The 23666-nt window shown below is 35.6% G+C and overlaps 1 pseudogene; it reads right to left on the reverse strand.

Annotated features, from left to right (window-relative positions):
• Window positions 1-19355: 19355 nt before the first annotated feature.
• Window positions 19356-19834, reverse strand: LOC114623280 (annotated as a pseudogene).
• Between the last annotated feature and the right edge of the window lie 3832 nt (window positions 19835-23666).

Consider the following 23666-nt stretch of genomic DNA (forward strand, 5'->3'; position numbering starts at 1 on the left):
GCAGAAGGTTTTCAGTTTCATATGGTTCTGTTTAATTGTTATTTTTTACTTTAGTGAAAATGTTTTGAATTTCTTTTGATCTACATTGATGTAAGCTCTGCGATTACTGAAAACAGTTTTTACCATGTTATGTCCCTTGTGTCCCTAAACTTTCTCATACGTTTATTATAACGAGATGTTGGATTTTCTCAAAGGCCTTTTCTGCATCTAATGAGCTGATCACGTTGCTTTTGTCTTTCAATCTGTTTATACAATAGATTATGTTTATCATTTCGGGGTTTTTTGGACCATCCCTGCATCTTTAGGATGAAACCTACTTGATAATGGTATATAATCCTTTTGACATGTTTTTCAATTTTTTGGAAAGTATTTTCTTGAGAATATTTGCATTTATGCTTATGAAATCTATAAAAAATGGTCTATAGTTTTCCTTCTTTTTTGGATCTGTATGTCATTTATTGCATGAGGGTAACTGTGGTCTCATAAAAAAACTGGGCAGTATTCATTCTGTTTCGATTTTGTGGAATAATTTATGGAGGATTCTTGTTAATGATTCTTCAACAATATGCTAGACTTCTTTGCTGAATCTGTCTGTTCTTAGGCTTTTTCGTTGGTTAATTGCAATTTTAATTGCTGCTTCTGTTTCTCTGGGATTATTGCTCTGTTTAAGTTGCTTTTGCAATCTTAGTTTTACTATGGTAGATAATATCTATCGAGACATTTTCTGTTAGATTTTCCAGTTTCATGAAATACAATTTCTATAAGTATATCTTTATGATCCTCTAGATTTTCTTTTGTCTTTTGTGATTTCATCCTTTTCAGCTTTTATGTTATCTATTTAGACATTCACTCTCTGAATCTAAATTCGATTTATGGTTTATCAGCTTAATTGACTTTTTTCAAAGAACTCTTTTTTTTTAATTGTAGATTGACTTTATCTTGACAAAAATCATTTTTATATATCTTAGCACTAAGATTTTGTGATACTAAAATAATTCATCAGTGCCTGTAGTCTAACCTTGAGATAAAAACTGCCTGTCAGTTTTACAAATTTACTGTTATTTTCATGGAAAAAAATACAGAAGTTTTCTATTTCAATTATATTGAGACTTAGAGATATACAACTTTGTTCCTAAGTTATTGGAGCTGCTATATTTTCTAATGAGGGTATAGTTCCCCTTGCTAGGGTGTTCTTTTTTTTTTATTGTATTTTTTTTTATTAATTTCTTTTTTTTTTGAACATGAAATGCTTTTTTATAGCATGTTTTACAAGGGGAGGGGGTAAGAGGGTCCAGGTGGTGGAAAAGTACAAAATCTTCTTGGCCTGTGCCTTGAAACATGTCATGGTCTATATGGTACACTGCCTTGAATTATGATCTACCTGTAGTTCTTCAGAAGATATGGTACACTGCTTGAGTTATGGTCTCCCTGCTATTCTTAAGAAGACATGGTACTCTGCTTTGAGTCTATATGCAGTTGCTAAGCAGGATCTTGCAGTTGCCAAGCTTCAGAGGACATTGTGCAGGTGGGGAAAGGTAGGGGATAAGGGTAAGGGCGAGGGTCCTGGCTTCTGGCATCTCCCCCTTCTCTGTTTAGTTAGAGAAGGCGTCTTATGTTCAATCCCAACTATGTGAGTTTTGAATTTGGATGTCTAATTATGGGGGGTCTTAGACAAGTTCACAACCCCAAAACACTGATGTGAGACCAGGTTGATGCTGCCATCAAGAAGGCAGTTGAAGTTCATTACCATCAGCTGAAAATTGCAGAGAATCCAGAAGTGACTCCGCAGGAGACTGACACAGCTGTCAGCTCCCCTGCCTCCCCCTACGGTCTACCCCTAGACTTCCATGCCCTCCAGAAGGGTTCCTGGTATGCCTGGCTTTGCCCTCATTTCTCTCGCTAGAGAGCTTGGCCTCTTGATCACCACAACAAAAATTGGCTTTTTCCTAAACCAAGGCCACCCTTGATATGGCCGCTAACATTGGGGAGCCTTCCTTTATGACAATATTACACCCCAAACTGACAAATGGTTGGTAACTTGAACATTTACAAGAGACTAGGATGGCTGTGAGTTAGCCCAATGACGGGATTATTGTAGGTCCACTTCCCAGGGGCCCACCCAATGCAGCCGAAAAGGAGTGCGTGGTGCTGGGAGTGGGTGCAGCCTACATGGCCTAAGACAGGGCCCTCACCCTCCTTTCACCCACATCAGAGTCCCTTGACGTTGCCCATCGTCGACAGCCTAAAGCCTTCGACCATCGATGTGACTCGTCTCACATCAGTGTTTTGGGGTGTTCTTTTTATAAACATAATAAGAAAGTTATTTCAATTACTGGATTTTCAGGTAACTTATGCTGTAGCATTTATGTTATTCTAGTCACATACATAGTAGTAGTGGGTTTTACCCAGTGATTTATTCACTTGCATCTTGATCACAGCCCCCTTTCATCCTCTCTTCCATACTCTACCCTTAAATCCCCCTCCCCACATCACCCCTCATACAGGAGACGGCCATTTCAAGCTTTATATGCTTTACTGCTAGGAGTCTTAGCTAGCTGCCCCCACAAAAACTTCAAGAGCCTTTTCTGACCCAAGTCTTTAGCTCATTCCAGAGATGACCCCATGGATTTTTAGTCTCTCTCCCAGCTCTAATCTTCCTCCTACTTTCCTCGTATGCTTTGTTTCATCTTCTGAGTGAGATTCAAGTATCCATCCTTGGATCTTCCTTGTTACTTAGCTTCTTAGGGTATGTGGATTATAGCACAGTCATCCTGTACTTTACGGTTAACATCCACTTATAAGTGAGTACACATCATGGCTGTCTTTCTGAGTCTCTGTACCTCATTCAAGGTGGTATTTTTAAGTTTTATACATTTGCCTGCAAATTTCATAATGTCCTTGTTTTTAAAATCTGAATAGTATTTTATTGTGTAAATATACCACATTTTCTTTATCCCATCAGTGGAGAGACAGCTAGACTCTTTCCAGTTTCTGGCTATTACAAATAAAGCTGCAATCAACATAGCTATGTAAATGTATGGTGGCACATCTATTGGGTATATGTCCAGGAGCAGTTTAGCAGGATCTTGAGGTAAAACTGTTACCAATTTTCTTAGAAACTGTCAAATTGATTTCCAAAGTAGTTGTATAAGTTTGTACTCCTGCCAGCAATGGAGGAATGTTCAGCTTGCTTCACATCCTTGCCTGCCCATGCTACCATTGGAGTTTGTTTTACCGTAGACATTCTGATGGGTATAAGATGTAATCTGAGGGTCAATTTGATTTGCATTTCCCTGATAACTAAAGATGTTGAACATTTATTAAGTGCCATTAGAGAGTCATCCTTCAAGAATTCTTGGTTTAGCTCCATACCCCAGTTTTAATTGGTTTGTTTTCTCTATACTTAGTTTCTGGAGTTCTTAAAATATTTTGGATACTAGCCATATTTTAGATGTACAGTTGGTGAAGATTTTCCTTCATTTTATAGTATGATCTTTTGTCCTTTTAATAGTGTTGTTTGCCTTACAAACTTACAGAAGTTTTTCAGTTTCATGGCATCCCATTTATTAATTGTTTATCTCAGTGCCTGAGCTGTTGGTGTTTTGTTTAGGAAGTTGTCTCCTGTACAATGCTTTCCACCACTTTATCTCCCATTAAATTTAATGTATCAAGTTTTATGTTGAGTACTTTGATCCCCTTGGATTTGAGGTTTGTGCATCATGATGCATATAGATCTATTTGCATTCTTTTACATGTCAAAAACCAGTTAAACTAGCACCACTTGTTAAGGATGCTGTCTTTTTGCTCATTGTTTGATTTTGGTTTCTTTGACAAAAAATCCATTATCCATAGGTGCATGGCTTTATTTCTGAGTCTTTTATTTGATTCCATTGTTCAACCTGTCTGCTTTTATGCAAACACCATGTACTCCTTACTACTATTGCTGTGTAGTACAGCTTGAAATCAGGCATGGTGGTACCTCCAGAAATACTTTGTCTACTTTTTTTTTTTAGCAATCATAGATCTTAATTATTTTCCATATGAAGTTGAAAATTGCTCTTTCATGTTCCATTAAGAATTGTGTTCAAATTCTGGTGATGATCCTATTGAATCTATAGGTAGCTTTTGATTAGCTGGCCATTGTTACTATGTTAATTCTACTGATCCATGATCATGGAACATCTTTCTAGCTTCTTATTATCTTCTTCAATTTCTAACATCAGAGACTTAACATTCTTATCATACAGGTCTTAAACTTGTTTGATCAGAGTTAGACAAAGATATTTTATACTATTTGTGACTTACAGTCTGGCAAGCTAAGGACGGGCAAGATTCTGCATAGAGCCTTACCAACTTAAGACAAAAGTGCATTGCCTTTGATAATGCATATTCTATGATGGGTAAAGAAAGCATCCTTGTCATAAAGACCTAAGACAGGCTAAGTCTTGTTTATGAAATAAAAAAGGAGGAGAGGTGCAGAGCTTTTGGGGCTGTTTTGCAAGAATATGACATTGGCCATGGACAAGGAATTGGGCTGCTTGGTAGAAATATGACATTGGCCAAGGACAAGGAAATGGGCTTCAGGCAGGAATCTCACATTAGATTAGAACAAAGAAGCAATTTCAGGCAGGAATCTAAATCTTAGGCTAGAACAAGGAAGTAAGCTTCAGACATAAAAATGACTTTGGGCTAGGACAGGGAAGTTGGCTCAGATATTTTGGCCATCCTGATAAGCTCTTAGAAACAGTGATCATGGGAGTGTTCATAGAATTTTGTTTATTGCCTTGCTTGTTTTTTTGACTATTCGTGTTTAATGTCTTGCTTGTTCCTTGACTATTTGTATCTACTGTATTGCTAGACCCCCAACCTAGATCTGACCTTAGTACATGTATGTAATTAAAATGGTGTAAAAACAAAAAAGGAGGAGGGGGATGGGATAGGAGGTTCTAGGGAAGGGAAATGGAGAAAGAGGATGACATCTGAAATGCAAATAAATAAATTATCCAAGAAAAAAAAAAGAAAAAAATGACTTTGGGCTAGGACAGGGAAATAGGCTCAGATATTTTGGTCATCCTGATAAGCCCGTAGCAACAGTGATCACTGAAGTGTTCACAGAACTTTGTTTATTGCCTTGCTGGCTCTTTGACTATTTGTATTTATTGTCTTGCTTGTTACTTGACTATTTGCATTTATTGTATTGCTAGTTCCTCAACCTAGAACTGACCTTAAACTTAAATGTAATTAAAATAGTATAAAAGCAAAAAGGAGGGGGGTTCTGGGAGAGGAAATTAGGAAAAGGGATGATATCTAAAATGTGAATAAATAAAATATTCAATAAAAGATATTATTTTCCTAATTTCTTTCTCAGTCTGTTAATAAATTCTATACATAAGGGCTACTGATATTTTTTTTCTTATTTTTTGTGTCCAGCCACTTTTCTAAAGGTATTTATCAACTGTAGTTCTCTAGTAGAATTTTGGGGATCACTTATGCATACTTATGCATATCATTCATGAAGAGTGATACCTTGACTTCTTCCTTTCCAATTTGTATCTCCTTGGTTCACTTTAGTTGTCTCTATCTAGAACTTCAACTACTATATTAAATAGATATGTAAAGGGTGGCCACCTTGTCTTGTCCATGATTTTAGTGAGATTCCTTTAAGTTTATTTCATTTTAATTTGATGTTGGCTAATGCTTGGTGGATAGTGTAATTTTTGTGTTTTACTACCTACATTTTAACCCTAATTTCCATGACTTTTAATGTGAAGTGCTGTTGGATTTTGTCAAAGGATTTTTCAGCATCTAATTAGAAGATCATGTGATTTTTTCTTTCATTTTATTTGTATGCTAGATTATAATGATAAACTTTCATACATTGATCCATCTCTGCATCCCTGGGATAAAACCTACTTGATCATGCTGAATGATGTTTTTTTATGTGCTGTTGGATTTCATTTGCAAGTATTTTATTTGATGTATGTTTAGTTCAATGTTCATGTGTGAAATTGGTCTGAAATTCTTTCTTTGTTGAGCCTTTGTGTGGTTTGGACACCAGGGTAACCGTGGCCTCATAGAACAAGGTTGGTAATGTTCTCTCTGTTCCTCTTTTGTAAAAAATTTGAGAAATGCCAGTTTCACCTCTCTGTGAATGCCTGGTAGAATTCTGTGCTAACATAGTCTGGCCCTGGGCTTTGTTTAATGACTTCTTCTATTTCCTTATGGGTTGTAGAAGTATTTAAATTATTTACCTTATCTTGATTTAATTTGTGTAAGTACTGTCTATCAAGAAACTCTTCCATTTCATTTAGATTTTTCAATTTTGTACAGCATAGGTTTTTGAAGTAAGATTTAATGATTCTTTAGACTTCTTCTATGTCTCTTCTTAAATCCTTTCCATTTCTAATTTTGTTAACTTGAGTACTGTCTTTCTGGCTTTTAGTTAGTTTGGATAGGTTTTTATTTTTGTCATGTCGATTTTCTCAAAGAATCACCTCTTGGTTTTTATTGATTCTTTGAATTATCTTTGTTTGTAATTAAGTTCTACTCAGAATTTTATTATTTCATGCAGACTACTCCTCTTGGGTGTGCTTGCTTCTTTTTGTTCTAGAGCTTTCTGGTGTGCTTTTAAATTGCTAGTATGCAATCTCTCCCATTTCTTCATGAAAGCCTTTATTGGTATAAACTTTTCTCTTAGCACTGCTTTTCTAATATCCCATAAGTTTCAGTATGTTCTCCCTTCATTTTCATTGAATTCTAGAAAGCCCTTAAATTCTTTATTTCTTCTTTTAGCTAGTGGCCATTCGTTAGAAAGTTGTTCTGTTTCCATAACTTTGTAGACTTCCTGTTGTTGCCAAATTCCACCTTTAGTCCATGGTGGTCTGATAAGATACAAGGAGTTATTTCAATTTTCTTGTATCTGTTTATGCTTACTTTGTGACTGGCTGTATGCTTATTTTTCAAGCAGTTTCAATGAGTTATTTAATTTGGGTGGATTGATCTATAGATATTTGTTAGGTCAATTTGATTCATAACCTTAGTTAGTTTTATTTTTATCTGTTTAATTTCTCAATGAATTGTCAGATGGTGAAAATGGAGTGTTGAGGTCTCCCAATATTGATGTATGGGTTACAATGTATGATTTAAGCTTTAGTAATGTTTCTTTTATGAATGTGAGTGCCCTTGTGTTTGGGTCACAGATATTCAAAATTGAGTTGTCCTCTTGCTGATTTTTCCTTTGATGGGTATAAAGTATTCTTCCCTATCTCTTTTGGTCAAAAGTCTATTTCATTAGATATTAGAAGTGTTACTGCAGTTTGTTTCTTGAGTCTGTTTGCTGGAAAAAAGTATTTTATGGGTTTTTTTTTGTTTTTTTGTTTTTTGTTTTTTGTTTTTACTAAAGAGTGTTTCTTGTATGCAGGAGAATGATGTATCCTGTTTTATGCATTCACTAAGTTAGCCTGTGCCTATTTATTGGGCAAGTGAGTCTGTTGATATTAAGAGATATTATTAACCAATGATCTTTAGATCATGTTATTTTGATGTTGGGGTGGGGGACAGATACAGAGTTTCCCTGCTTTTGTTTTTGCTAGTGTGAAATCTTTTTCTCTTTTTCCTGTGTTTTCTTGGATATAATTAGCTTGCATGGGTTGGAGTCTTCTTTCCAGTATCTTTTATAGGGCTAGATTTGTGGATAAATATTGTTTAAATTCATTTTTCTTCTTGCAATATATTGTTTTATCCATCAATGGTGATTTAGATTTTTGCTGGCTATAGTAGTCTAGGTTAGCATCTATTGTTTCTTATAGGCTGTAAGATATCTGTAGGCCCTTCTGACTCTCAAGATCTCTGTTTATAAGTCTGGTGTAATCCTGATATGTCTGCCTTTGTATGTTTCTTGACCTTTTTCTTTTGAAGCTTTTAATACTCTTTCTTTGTTCTGTACATTTAGTGTTTTGATTATTATGCTGTGGGAGGATTATCTTCTCTGCTCCAGTCTATCTGCTGTTCTTTCAATTTCTTATATGTTTATAGGCATCTCTTTCTTTAGATTAAATTTTTCGTTTATGATTTCATTGAATATATTTTCTAGGTCTTTAAACTAGGAATGTTCTTCTAAACTAGGAATGTTCTTCTATTCCTATTATCCCTAGATTTGTTTTTTTTCATAGTGTCCTAATTCCTTGGAATGTTTTGTGTCAGGAACTTTTTAGATTTAACATTTTACTTGACCTATGAATCCTGTCTTCTAAGAATTAGATCATCTCATCTATCTAATGTGTTCTGTTGATGATGCAGATTCTGTCACATCTATAGTTACTCTTCCCTTCACTAGGTTTTCCATTTCCAAAATTATCTCATTTTGTGTTTTCATTACTGCTTCTATTTCCATTGTCAAGTCTTGAACAGTTTTATTCATTTTCTTCATCTGTTTGTTTATATTTTTCTGTATTTCTTTAAGGGATTTATTCATTTCTTCTTTAAAGGCATCTATCATTTTTATAAGAGTAGATTTAAGGTAACCTCTTTGTGCTTTGGGTGTGTTAGGATATGCAGGACTTGCTCTACTAGCATAGCTTGACTCTGGTGTTGCCATATGGCCTTTACTCTTGTTGGTTGTGAGTTTTTTGTTATTAATCATTTTATTCATTTACATTTCAAATGATATCCCTCTTCCCTGTTACCCCTCTATAACCCCCCAATTGCATCCCCCCTCTTTCCCTTCCCCTTTGTCTCTATGAGGGTGCTCCTCTAACCACTCACACACTCTCACCAAACTACTCTATCACATCCCTCAATGCTGGCACATCAAGCCTCTACAAGAATAAGGGCCTCCCCTCTCATTGATATCAGATAAGGCCACCCTCTGCTACATATGTATCTGGAGCCATGGATCCCTTCATGTATATTCTTTGGTTGGTGATTTAGTCTCTTGGAACTCTGGGTGGTCCAGTTAATTGATATTGTTCTTCCTAAAGGGTAGCAATCCCCTTCAACTCCTTCAGTCCTTCCCCTAGCTCTTCCATTGGGGTCCTCAGGCTCAGTCTGATGGTTGGCTATGAGTATCTGCGTCTGTATTGGTCAGATGATGGTAGAACTTCTCAGGAAACTGCCATACCAGGCTCCTGTCAGCAAGCACCTCTAAGTTGTCTTCTCTCTGTTAAGACTTGCATTGTTTTACACGTTATCTAGAAGAAGCTGTTATTTAAGTATTTTAATGAAATGTTGTGTAAATTTCTGTAGGTCCATTTGGTTTATTATGTTATTTAATTGTGAAATTTTTCAGCTTACTTCATGTCTGGAAGCCCTGTCTATTGATAATGAGATCTTGAATCATCACTGTGTCAGGGTCAGTATGTCATTTCAGCTGTAGTGATGTTTCTTTTATGAACCTGAATATCCTGTGCAACATGCATAACTACAGTTGCAATATCTTTTAGTGAAGTTTTCTTTTGATGTGTATATAGTGCCTTTCATTACTTGTTCTTATCTTTGGTTTATAGTCTATTTTGTCAGATAGTAATAAATCTACACTGGTTCTTACTGGGTCAGTCCATTTTCTTGGAATAACTTTTCCTCCCATTTTTAAGCATTGACAGTAACATATGTTTGTTAGATGAAACAGAATCAAGGCGTATTTTAAAAAATACAGTCTGTCTGTGTCTTTTTATTGGAGAATTGAGCCCATTGATATTGAAAGTTACCAAGGAGCAGTGTGTATTGATTTTTATCATTTTGTTGGTATGGTATAGGATTTCTTTTGCCTCTTTTGATTTGCTGGTCTGGAATTATGTATTCCTCGTGTTTCTTTGGTGTGTTTTACCTGAATGTTGTCAGTTTTCTTCTAGTGCCTTCTGTAGAACTGGATTTATAAATATATAATGCTTAAATTTGTGTTCATTATGGAATGTTTCTGCTTCTCCATCTGCTGTGTTTGAAATATTTGCTGGATATAGCTGACTGGACTGGTATCTGAGATATTTTAAAGTTTTTAGTCATTCCTTCCAGGACCTTCTGGATTTTAGAGTTTCCTTCACACAGTCACATGTTATTCCAATGGGTATGTCTTTGTACATGCTACTTGGTCTTTTTCCATTTAACTTTTTCTGTGTTTTATATATTTAGTGTGTTAATTATTATGTGTCCTGGTGAATTTATGTTCTGGATCACTTAATTTAATGCTCTGCATGCTTTTTGTACCTTGATAGTTACCTCCTTCTTCAAGTTAGGGAAATTTTCTTGTATGATTTTGGTGAACATATTTTCTGGAACTTTGATCTGAGTTTCTTCTACATCCTGCATTCTTATTATTCACTGACCTTGTCCTTTTACAGTTTCCCAGGTTTCCTGGATGTTTTGTGATTGAAATATTTTATATCTCACATTTTATAACTTGAATATCCATTTTTCTAACTTGTCTTCAATGGCTGAGGTTCTTTTTTACATCTCTTGTATTCTATTGGAGAGGATTCCTCTAAAGTTTTTGTTGACTTCCTAACTTTGCATTTTCAATTTTACCTATATTGGGTGGTATTTAGTGATTCTATTTATGCTTTCATGCCTTAAACTATTTTCCTCATTTCATCTTACTGTTTATGTTTTAATAGACTTCATTTATACATTTATTTATATCTTGGTTAAGGTTTTAACATATTTATCATATCTATTTTGAAGTCTTTGTCTTATGCTTCAGTTATTTTGTATTTTTCAGGGAGCATTGTAGTAGATGTACTGGATACTGATGGAGACATTATCTTTTTGGTTACTGTTTATTTTAACTCTGTGTCTAGGAATCTGGGTTTGGGATAATTTGTAATTCTAAGTGTTGCTATATCTTGCCCTTCTAGGGTGGTTGTAGTTTTCCTTGGTTTTTGTTTTCCTCTTTGAATTTTAAGAGAGTATTGTAGGTGTGGGTTAACTGGTAGGTAGTAATCCAGAGTCCCTCCCGTGTATGGTTCTGGTGGTTCTGGTAGAATGTGCTTTTGGGTATTAGGAGTTAAAATGAAGGAGTAAGGATGAGGTAAATGTAGGTTGATGGGCTGAGAAAGTCTATGGTAGACTGTAAGCTTGTTCTGCCATGATGATCTGTGGATTCCTCTGGCAGAGGAGTTGGAGAAAGAGAATCCCTGTGGCTTCTCTGATACAGTGAAGTGGATGAGTCTTGGGGGATTTGCAAGGTAGGATAGGAAGGAGATTGAAGATCAGGCCTGATTACCTGCCCAATGTGGCCAGTTTGTTACCTGGTAGAGCATGCCCCTGGGTATTGGTACTTGAAACACCATGATGGGGTGACAGAGAAAAGCTATTTTCTGGGAGATTTTGTGGAGTCCACAAGAAATGGAGGCAGAACTTAATTATACTCTTGACTTTACTGCTATTGGACACCTTCGAACTTTATTGACCTATCTTTATAAATATATTAGTGTATCTCCAAAATCTCATCTGGAAAGTCAGTTTTTGAAAGAAGACATTAACAGCTTATTCCTACTTTGACTCTAAGAATCTGGGGAATTTTCAGCAATAATGGGACCTAATGAAGTTTTAGAGAAAAAATCCCATCTTCTTCCCATCTTATTTTAAAGAACGTGTTCAAATATTATCATAATTGAAAACATTATTGAATATCTGAGTAAACTATTTATAGTGATAAATAGTAAGTAACCTACTGACACTTCAAAGGTAATACCATCTCATAAGAATTTCTGTGTGAATTCCTGAGTGTAAATTTCTGAATGTGAATTGAAAATAAATGGTAAAAGAAGTGCATGGTTTTTAATTAATAATTTTAGTAAGTTGATATGATTATTTTATAGTTGGAATACTTCACGATAATGATACTATAAAACCCAAGTCAAGTTACAGGTTTTAGATTCACAGGTGGTAAAAACAAGGCATATGACACTTGGTTATTCAGTTTTGGACCATCACAAATTTCATTATGAGTGCTGCGAAGATTTGAAGATTTATTTTTTACTCCATTTAGTGCAACAAGGTGCATAGAGTGTCACAACTCTCAAGCTGTCATTCTTATAGAGCCAGTGCTTTATTTAAGTTATCCTACCACAAGTTGGTATAAACTATTACTTTCATCTGTGAATATAGTTATATTCTTAATGTGAATATATGTCACTCTTAAGTTCAAGTTATCATCTAAACTACAGAAACAGTTTAGAAATTCTCTGAGCCCCAGAACTGCAACATTTGTTGAGTTAAAAGTGATTCACAATGAAGGTTCTCATTAATACATTGGCACATAAAACTCAATAATACTCCTTAAAATTTTCATTAATACTTAGCCACTCATATTCCTAAGAATTTTTATAATATCTCTTGAGTTTTCAATGATATATTTATCTTTTGCTTATATTTTCATGCTCTTATATCTACAAACAAGTAGCGTCCATAAATCACATGGAGTTTTATATATGCTTAAATCACATTTCATATTAGATTCATAGTATATAAATTTGCCACTCCCTTTAAGGATCAGATATTTTTTTATAAAGATTTTCCAATTGGCAACAACATTGCTTGAGTGGCTGCATGTTTTACTGAGTGCAAGACTATTGGAAAGATTCACATTTCAGATGCATGATTGGAATAAATTATTTTCTAAGAATGTCAGAAGACTTCACTACAGAACAGTGGACACTGTTGGATTTTTCTAAAAATAAAACCTTTAAGCAATTGTGATACAGGAAAATTTCATAAGCTTGACTACAATAGAGAAAATACAAAAACAAACTGATAACTACAAAAATCTCAAGAAATCTGGGGTAATTTATTTTTTAAAAAATGAATTTATATGCAATAATTTACATTGATAAGACAACTAAAATCCTTGTATGTGATATAAATATATCTACATAAAATTTTATTCTAGTTAATTTATATTATTTATTAATAGAGAAAATTAATGTATAGATCAATTAATAGAGTAAATAATTTATTTTATTAAACTATGTTAAACTTTATCAATCATAATTGTCCAATCTATGTAATCTATGAATATCACCAAAATGTGGTGCAGCAATAATCTCTGAAAGAGATTTTCCTATGGTGTATTATAGAGTAACTTCTCTTTAGACACAAGTATTTATATATTTTATGATGTTATTTTGAGGGTTTTAATATAAGCACTGATTTTAGTTTGACTTTTACTGCTGTGAAAAAAATACCATAATCAAAAGCTACTCAGGGACATGGCTTATTTTAGCTTAGACTTTCTTTTCATAGTCCAATCAAAATGGGAATTCAGGTCATGAACTCAAGCCAAGAAGGAATCTTGAGGCAGAACTGAAACAGAGATCATGGAAGATGGTTTCTTATAGGCATACTTCTTCTGGCATACTCAGCCAGCTTTCTTCTACAACTCAGCATCATCTCTCTAGCGCAATTCATTCATAGTGCATCCTATCATTTCAATAATTAATTAATAAAATTGCTCAAAGGATTTGATTAAAAGTAAGGCTGATGTGGAGATTTTCTAAATTGTGATTTTCTGTTCTCTGTGTCAAGTAGATACAAAATTAGCCAGAACAGTTGAACCAATGTCAAAATGACACACATACATGACTGTTAAAAAAAAAATCAAGATATATGCCAGATGAGAAATTAAAGGTTGTGCTTTCTTTTTTCATTTTATTTATTTTCAATGCTTTCTGCAATGTATGGTACAAGATTATCCATTAAAATAATGTAATATGTTATTGCTAATATACTGACTTGTATATCAACTAATATAATTTATAATATTTGTATAAGAAAAATAATATGATAGAGATAAAACTCAGAATTTTAGAAGTCCTCAAATTGGCCTGGAAATTATATATCCTACCCACATTTTATATACATTTGCTTATTCACCTTTTCACTTCTTTGATGTCTATCTTAGTTCATTTAGGTACTGTAACAAAATATCACACATTGAACAACTTATAAACACATGGTAGTCCTCTTCCATCATTTTATAAACTTGGAAGCCCAAGGTCAAGGCACTGAAATATCTGGTATATGGTGACGGCCTCTTTTAAATTTCTTCCTATTTCCTCAAAGGATGAAAGGAATGAGGGATAATTGTCTCCTTCAGAAAGGATACAGATCCCAGCCATGTTCTCAAAACCTTTCAATAAGTTCTAGATTTCAGCAGTCTTACACCCCTTGAGTCCTGGTTATCTATAACCCATGTAGAAGCTAGACACAGTCATAGGTATTTCTAATACTTGCAGGTCCCAACGGGGAAAGATGAGGAGAAGATTGGAGAAATACCTGAAGTCCCTGGGCTAGTTAGTGTGGTGTACACAGAGGAATAATAATGAAGAGACCACATCATCAATAAGTTGGAGGTTGTTCTCTACATCTGCTCTATGATGAGCGCATGCTCATATTCTCTCTCTCTCTCTCTCTCTCTCTCTCTCTCTCTTCCTCTTTCTCTCTCCCTATTTCTTTCTATTCCTCTCTCTGTCACACATGCATATGCACACACACATATACACACATACACACAAAGAAAGAAGAAACATCTTGTTAATAACAAAATACATAGCACAATATAACTATAAGTTTAACAGTAATAAAATATTTTAAAACTTTAAATATTCACTGTCTCTAAAATATCCAACATCTCCTTAAATACATATAGCTCTCTCCTCTGGGCTCTTATAACATAATAAAAAGTTTGTGCTTGTTATTTCTAAAAGGAAACCAGTGCTCTTACAGAAAGAGACAAACAAAACTAAAATTAGAGTAAATCAATCCCAGTATCTCAGTACCATATATTTTGGATTTACACATGATATTCTGTCCTCCAAACTGTATGGGCAACTCCACATTTTCATCTCTTCCATCCAGAGTAGACATAGCTTTATCTATAAACTCAGGTTTGTTGGACTCCATAGTTCTTACTGGCCTTGGCAATCTGCCCACGGTACGTACTTCTCTAATATGCTGGGGTGTCCACATTGATCCTACCCCTTGGTATCAAGCCTCATCTTCTCCTCATAGTGTCTTCAATTCTGGGGTTTCCATTTCACCAAATATTGCACCTTCTTTAACACATTTTCTTGGAATCTTGTGGGGCCGTGAAAGGATGGCTTGGTTTTGGGTAAAGCACTGGCTGGAAATAGCCAGAGACCCAAAAGGTGTCCATGCCTGTGAGGGATGACATATATTTCTCTGTGCTCCCAGCCTCCAGGTTCCTATCATGTGGCCTAAGACCTCCATTTGATCTGCACCATTCAGTCACCTAGGGCAATGTCCCTACCAGCCCCTCCACAGGTAGAGGGTGTGACTACAGGTCTCGGGGCCTCGAGAGATTTCCATATTAATGAGATACCTAAAGGCCAGAGGGCATAGCCAATTAAGTATTCTTTCCCAGACCCTCCTCCTTATAAATGGTATTTAACCAGAGTCCTGCCCTGGGGGTGCAGGGGTGCATACAGATTCATGTATCATTGCCATGAAAATAAACCCTTTTGGAACCATGGACTTTCTCGTGTCTTTCTGGCCCACCGTGGGGAACCATGAAGAAGGTCTCAACTACTGAGCAGTCATCTAATCTCTCATGGAAGACTTTTCTGTGTTCCAGGCATAGAGGCTGCCAATTCAAGCAAGCTAGCTGAGCCAGCGACCCAGCCGCTGAGTCAGCCAAGTGAGTACAGTAACAAAGAGTCTCTTTCCTGCGGGGTGATCAGGGCTTTCCTCTCCCTTGTTCCTTTCGGCTTCAGGCCAGCCCTGTATGCCCCAGTCTCCGTTCTTCTGTGTCCACCTAGCAGTGTCTGGGGTCCCAAGAATAGAGACTACCGGCTTCTGGGTCCACTCAAGAGCCCTGCCCCCTGTAGGACCTCAGACTGAGTGAAATCTCCCCGCTCTTGGGTCTGCCAGGCGCAGCCAGGCGCTGTGCATAGTGAACTCGGTCAAAAATCATACACACGCTTCTGCTTCTCCCTAGAGCCGAGGTCCCAGCCAACTGGGGCTGCAGACCCCAGGAAACAACAACTGTGCCCAACAGGAACCCACGCCCGTGACCATGCATGAGCTAATCATCCCTGCTATATATTATATATAATATATATTGCAATGTAATTATATTGTGAGAAAATTGTTTGTACTTGGAACTTTGGGTTGCAAAACACATTGGATATTAATAAGATAATGAGTTTTGTGATAGCTTTAAAGATATGACTGCTGAGAGTAATATAGTCTATGGAAGTCTGGCTTGTAATGTTTTGGGGACCTTGGAGATCCCTCTTAACTTTTATCAGTGAAGTTTCTATGATAGTTTGTTTTATGAATCTTTCTGATCAGATGCTGGTGAATAATCTCAGATTAAGGCAAGAAAAAGTATTATTTCTATGAAATCTTCAGTAATTTCAACCAGTACATGAAACTGTAGTCTAAAGTGGGAAAAAAACTGACAGCAGAACATTGCAATTTATAAAATTCTTCAGGTGATATAGATCTTAGTATGTGAAACCTGATGGATAGAAAGGGTTGTACAGAGAAGCTAAGGCTTATTAACATGAGATTCTGCAGGGATGATTAGCTCATGCGTGGTCACGGGCGTGGGTTCCTATTGAGTCCTATGAGAAATAAACATGAGGCTATAATATTCATTGGCCAACCCTCCCAAATCTGTCTCTGTGTCTTCTTTCCGTTTTCCCTATCATTAATCCTCACTCCTCCCACATAGGACAGTTCAAATTTTGCCAATGGGCCTGGCACAAACACAGTAGAATATTATTCATTTGTAAAGAAAAGTGAAATCATAAATTTGCTGGTATATAAATTGAACTAACAATATAGAGTGTGATAATTTAGAACCACCATAGTGAAGAAACATGTATTTATTAATCTATGGTCACTGTTTCCAGTTCTTCAGATATGAATATATAAATTGGAATAACCACTGAAACCAGGAAAGTAAAAATTGAACATCTGAAAATTTGGCAGACAGCAGAACAGGATATGCACAGAGTATCAGGCCTGCTTCTTTATGGATGTATATATTATACATTATTGGAACAATACATTCATTATTGTTCAAGCTTATGGAAATGACATCATTTCTCTGATGCTAACAATTTAGCTCTTCTCTATGGATGTGCATAAGTATGTGAATTTGTTGCACATGTACGTGTATGTCTGTGTTTATGTATGTGTATGGATCTAAAGAACAATGTTTAGTGGGGATTGCTTACTAATTCATCACACTTTTTATAGTTTAGATTGGGTCTCTCATTGAAGTTTAGGCTGAAAGACTAGTTAGGTTGACAGAGGATGATATGAATGAATCAGCCCAAAACACTCTTTGTTTTAGGCAGTGCTATGGTTAATAAAACAAACTGCTAAACCAAACTTTTTTTGTCACAGGTAAATTTTACAAGCCAGGTCTTCTTCTTTGCTAAACAAGCAGCTTATCCGACTAAAACATTGTTTTTGGTTCAACCCTGATTCTTCTTTGAGACAAACCAGGAACTTCAAAAACATGGGTGCTCTTTAACAGTAATGTCCTTTCCAGGAAAGCATGGTGAACTTCCAAGTAAACCCTTGTCACATGGATATCCAGTACTCATTTGTCAACGAATTTTGCCATTATGATTAGTGAAACTAGTGAAGATTTCTACATTATAATGTGTACCATGTCTGGTACATTGTACATTATGTGTCTTAATTGTGATATAGTATCTCTTTTTCTTTCCTGTTTTAAATCCAAGCATTTTATTTTGAGATTCTGACTAACAATTATATAATTCTTGGCCAGATTTCCTTGTAAATTCCATAAAACCACCACCTAAATTTTCAAATTCTTCTTATCTGGACCCAGAAACTCTTGACTCTCAGAAGAAAAATGACAAAAACCAACTATTCACATTCTTCCCATAGTGAGGCAAATTTTAGTCACCAACAATATGAAAACTATTCCTCCATCACTAAGCTTGGCTTCTGAAAAGACAACAGAAATTGTACAATCTATCCAAATTGTGATACTGTTTTAAAGGCACCAAATTATATGATTTTGAATAGAATCTTCTCAGTGTTGGTTACTCTTATTCAATATACTCATGCATGTTTGTTAAATCAATGGATTTAATCATAGATGAAGAACATAATAGAATTGGAAAGAAATGAGAAAAACCATGAGGGAAGTAGAAGCACAATATATAAAATATAAAGGTATAATTGGGGAGAGTGCTTCAAAATTTGTATTCATGATTCTGATGCCATGGAGACATGTTTGCCACAAATAGTTCTTCTTTTTATGACCCAGAATACTAGAAAAATTGTAAAACTTTGAGGTGTTACATAATGTAGTATATGCTGAGAGCAGAGAGGAAAATGTACGCATGCTTGGTGGGGTAAAGTTTTCAAGTATTTTCTGGCATACATTTTTTTTTTTTTACTTTAGAAAGGGCTTTATTTATATACAAATAATAGTTAACATTCTATCTATAATTTCTACTTTCCAAAAGCCAGTTTCTTTTTGGTTGTTTTTGTAAGGTTTAAAAAATAAAAAAATAAAAAATGCTGGATATGATGGTGCACAGCTTTAATCCCAAAACTTGGAAGGCAGGAGCAGGTGGATCTTTGTGAGTTCCAGGCAACCTGGTCTACAGAGTGAGTTTCAGGATAGCCAGAGCTACACAAAGAGATTCTGTGCCCCCCCCCAACAAAAAAAGAGAGAAAAGAAAAGAACACACTAAACTTTGAAAGGCACCAAGGTTGTTCTGCTTCTAGATCACTGCTGGGCTGGAAGGAGAGGACAATCTTTTGGGACAGATGTCACAACTTGGAACTGAGCATTCTCCAAAGCAAAAATAGCAAGATGTCATTCAGGCAAAGCCCATCAACTCAGCCTACCTCCAACCTCACAGCTGCCTACTAGAATGGCTGAGGCAGGTCAGATGGCCCAACATGATTCATCTGTGTTGTGTGTTGCCACTGTGCAACTCTAAGAAGTTACAAAACATACTAGACCACAAAACAAAAGAGATTCAGGTAGACATAACAACAGTCAGTTCCTTGTGTGCCCTCCATTTCAATAACCCTAATAAACAGACTATCCCAATGCAAGGAAAATATCACATCATTTCAAATCTCACACTGGAAGATGGTTGGCTCAACCATGTTATGCCACAGTTCATGTCTTCATCCACACACAAACTTTCCTGTTTGTGAGAGTATAACACAGTAAAGCAGAACACGGAGCTGAGACCTAACACCCACTAGGGGAAGCTTTTACAGGCTGCAATGTTTAAGGGGGAGGACAATGAATCACCCTTGTCTGGGGGACCTTACGGAACTAATCAATAACTTAGTGGCCAAGAGTCTCCACTTTACTTCAGTGTGCAGCACCGTTAGGAAGCTTCCTCCATGTCCACGTCCTCCTGTTACTGCTGGACCATTTTTTCCTCCAGCTGCTTTCCTTTGCCTGCAAGAGGAGCCCGGATAAGATGGATGTTCTGCTTGACCTCTTTGATGTCCTGAACCTTCTGAAGCTCTTTGTTTTTCTTCAAACTGCTCATTATAAATTTAGCCTGGCGCTTCTGTTTGATCTCTTCAACTCTCTTCATTGTATCAATAGTTTTATTCCACAGCTCTCTGGTATTTCACAGGCTCATTTCAACGTTTTTCAAATTCAAATTAGTTGTACTTTGCCAGCTGCTTTCCGGAAGGCTTTAGTCCACCTGACCTTGCATGGGTTTCTCTTCTTCTTAAAGTTTTTATGACACTTGTATTTGCAGAATCGGAACACCTTGCAGTCGTTGCGGACGAACATCATGCTGTGGCCTGGATAGATTGGCCCGGAGCAGAGATAACACTTCTCGATCCTCATGTTGACGCCGCATGGGACCCCTCTGGCATACGTTTTATGATATTATTTTATCTGCAGAGGTTTAGGTATATTTCATGTTTCCATATTTTTTCATGATAGGAACTATTTTTAAGATTCCATTGTTAGGAAAGTTAACTGGCAACTAGTATACATAGAGTGATGTTTAAAGTGCATAAAAATAAGCAGACATTTTTGAGTCACATGTGCTATATATGATGTATCTCTTAAAATTTTGCTTTTTAAAATGTAGTACATTGGCAGAAGTTATCAGAAAAGATTAATTATAATCACTAATGCATTGCCTCTCTGGGAGCTAACAAAACCTAGTATTTTCTTTATATTTCTTTCAATTTGTATAATTCATAAAATATTCTATTTTCAGACATGAATATTTTATTTTTAAATGTTTTAGTTGACCAAGGTTTTCTTTAATGCTACTACATCGACAGTAATAACTGTCAAGTTTTTACTCACAATATCATCATTTCATTGAGGACACATGTCCGTGTAAATATAACAAATGATAGAAATATTTTTAAAGGTTATTGTACATTCTTAATATTTTATATACTTTTAATTTCTTATGAACATATTATAATGGCACCATTTACAATTTGGTCTCTTCCCTCAATCCCTGATGGTCTCCCATTTCTTCTCAAATCTATAGCCTTCTTTTTTTATTATTGATTAATACTTGCCATTTTCTCTTTTTTGCTTACATAAATTAGTTATTTATTTTTAATTCATTCTTTAAGAATTTTACATGTATACAATGAAATATGATCAAATGGACCACCTCATTTTATGAACTTTCCCAGAGGAGCCCCCTTAACATGTCCTCCAAACTTCCTGTTCTCCTTTTCATTTTAGTTCTTTTTTTAAATTGGATATTTTCTTTATTTACATTTCAAATGTTATCCCCTTTCCTGGTTCCCTGAGTCCCCCTATCTCATTCCCCCTCCCCCTGCTTCTATGAGGGTGCTCTGCCACCCACCCACCCACACCCATCCACCCATCCACTCACCCATACCTACCACACTGCCTTCGCATTCCCCTATACTGAGGTATCCAGCCTTCACAGGACTAAGGGCCTTTTCTCCCATTGATGCCTGACAAGGTCATCTTCTGCTACATATGCAGCTGGAGACATGAGACTTAGTAGTTTTCTATAATCCACATATGTCATATACATATGAATTTTTATAAATATTCCTGTTTTATCTCTAGAGTTGTGGAGGATAGGTAAGTGACACTAAGATTTGTCAAATATTTATTTATTTAATGGAAATATTATGCAGACAAGGGTGCCAAACAAAGGTGAGGAGTAGAGTTCCTTTCTAAATATTCTCATATAGAAATGGATTCCTGTCTCAATGGAGTATTCTGAGACAGGGTATCTATCATAGTTTAACATTTTGTATAATCAGATATGCAAATACATTTTATCTTAATGTTGAAGTAATTTAGCTTTTATTTTTTAATCAAGAGGTGATGACTCTGTTCTACTATATTATGTTTCAGTTATATTTTCGTAGACCCTCAATGGGAGATAAGAGGCATATTAAACCTTCATGACAGCCAACATTTATTCTCTCAAATATATAAGCACAGATCCCGAAAATCTGAATCAGAAGTATCTAGATGGTAAGAATTATTTTACTTGTCCTTTGGGTTTGAGGATGACTTATAAATCATGAGTCTTACTCCAAAAGTATACTTAAACTTATCAAGGACTCTTTCATTTTACTGGTTATTTTCTAAAGTATTAGTTTTAAATTTATGGTTATTTTCTTACCATCTTTGCATGTTTATTAACAGTAAACTAATTCATACATGGCTAATTAACCCCAAATTATGTTAGAAATCTTTATGTAGCTAAAGTTACCACTACAGATGATGCTCCTGGTTGGAAGCCATTCTGTAGCAAACAGGGGCTAAGCCACACTGGCTCCCTGTAGGCCAAATGCGCCCAACCAGCCCAGGTACTATCTGAATTCACAAATGAAAGTGGCACATACACAGGCCAATTAATTTTAATATACCTTGATTTGCTCAGAAGTTGTACACTCCTAAACCTTCCTCTACTAGCAAATATTGCCTTCCGGTACACCTGAGACTCCTAAAACTTCCCCTGCTACTCCAGGCCCAACCAGGGACTGGCTACTTACCAAATTCTTACATGGCTTGGTTGGCTTTCTCTCCTCCAGCTCTAAATCTGATATCCCTGTGAATCATGGTAATTCCTCCTTCTTTGCAGTTCCTAGCCCGCCCAAATCCAAAACCTCCCACCCCCGCCCCAGTCTACCTGCCCAGCAATTGGCTATAAGGCAATTCTTTATTGCCAATCAAATACAGCTGGGGGCAGAGACCCTCAGCTTCTGGGAATGAGGCCTTTTGTGAGCCAAATTGAATTGAGACAGCATTAGAACCAATCCCTAACATTTTTTTGTGGTGTTATACAATGCAGTCTGACTGCCAGAGAGATGTAGCATGATCTAAGAAATCACGATTGCATCAAATGCCTTGAACAACTCAATTTCTTTAAAGTGACAAAAATGACAGCATCGATTTGGCTACTCCTACCAGTTCTCATTTAAATAAGTTACCTCTAGTTGAATAAATTTTTCTTACCTTTCATAGTAAGTCAAAGATGTTTTCAAATAATTCATATGAAAGTTAACTTTATGCATGAGCATCCTTGTTCCCTCATTTTCTTTTATTTGACCTTCACAATTGGATGCTATCTACGTACACAGTATTAAAATCCCCAGAAGGCTGGAAAAGAATGTGAATTATATCACTCAACCAGAACTTTTCATTTCTTCTACATTCATTGTAATCATCACATCTGTTTTTCTTACAAGAAGTAAAAGCATCGGATCTTTGCAAGTGATGAAGTTTTGCTGTATACAAATTGTAGTCAAGATAAAAAAAATGGCTAAGATAAACGTATAAATTTACCTTAAAATGTCTGATATTCTAGATGATAACATTATTGCATGTAGTTTATAAATGGTTATAGTTTTATATCACATGTAGAAAAATTTAGAGAAGTAAGTGTAAAATAAAGGGTGAAGTTCCTCTCATCTACTTCCAGTAGAAAAACGAGCAGTGGGTGACATAAGTAGACATAAAAAGTGAAAATCAGACAAATTAAAATTATTGGATGACATTTGTTAAAAGAAATCAAAATGTGAAAGAAACCATAATTTGATGATAAATTATTTTCAAAGAAATATAAGTGACTTTCTTCACAATTATCATTTTAATTTCCCTTTAATGTAGGAAGAAATTAAAATTGAACCACTTTGTTTGGGGAGATCACTTTTATAATATTTAATTGGAATGCAAAGATGAGGACCTAAATTAAAAATCTCTAGAATACAGGTGAAAGGCAAACATGGTACAGAGGGTCAATGTTTCTTATGGTCTAATGTTAGATGTGAGTTGGAGACAGGAGAAACATAAAAAGCTAGTGTGACAACTACCTGGCTTAAGCAGCAATGATGAGCTCTTTCTCATTAAAGTAGAAGATATACCCTTACATATTGTTTTTTTTTCCTATGGCTGCCCCATTGATTCCGTAGCACTTAGACACCCACAATCATAAAAAGTCATACATCACTCATATAAATATTTACCAAAAATCACAAATACCTTTAAGAGAACCATTGTGAATGTTAACTTTACATCAAATATATATAATATCCCTAGTACAGAAGGAAACATTTTAAAATACTATGTATAATCATGATCCAAACACAGAAGACATGATTTCTCAGTCCCTCAATCTGTTAGATACTATATATTTGAAAAGTATCTACAGCATTTA

This window comes from Grammomys surdaster, unplaced genomic scaffold, assembly GCF_004785775.1.
Source record: "Grammomys surdaster isolate TR1022 unplaced genomic scaffold, NIH_TR_1.0 195, whole genome shotgun sequence".
NCBI classification, from domain to species: domain Eukaryota; kingdom Metazoa; phylum Chordata; class Mammalia; order Rodentia; family Muridae; genus Grammomys; species Grammomys surdaster.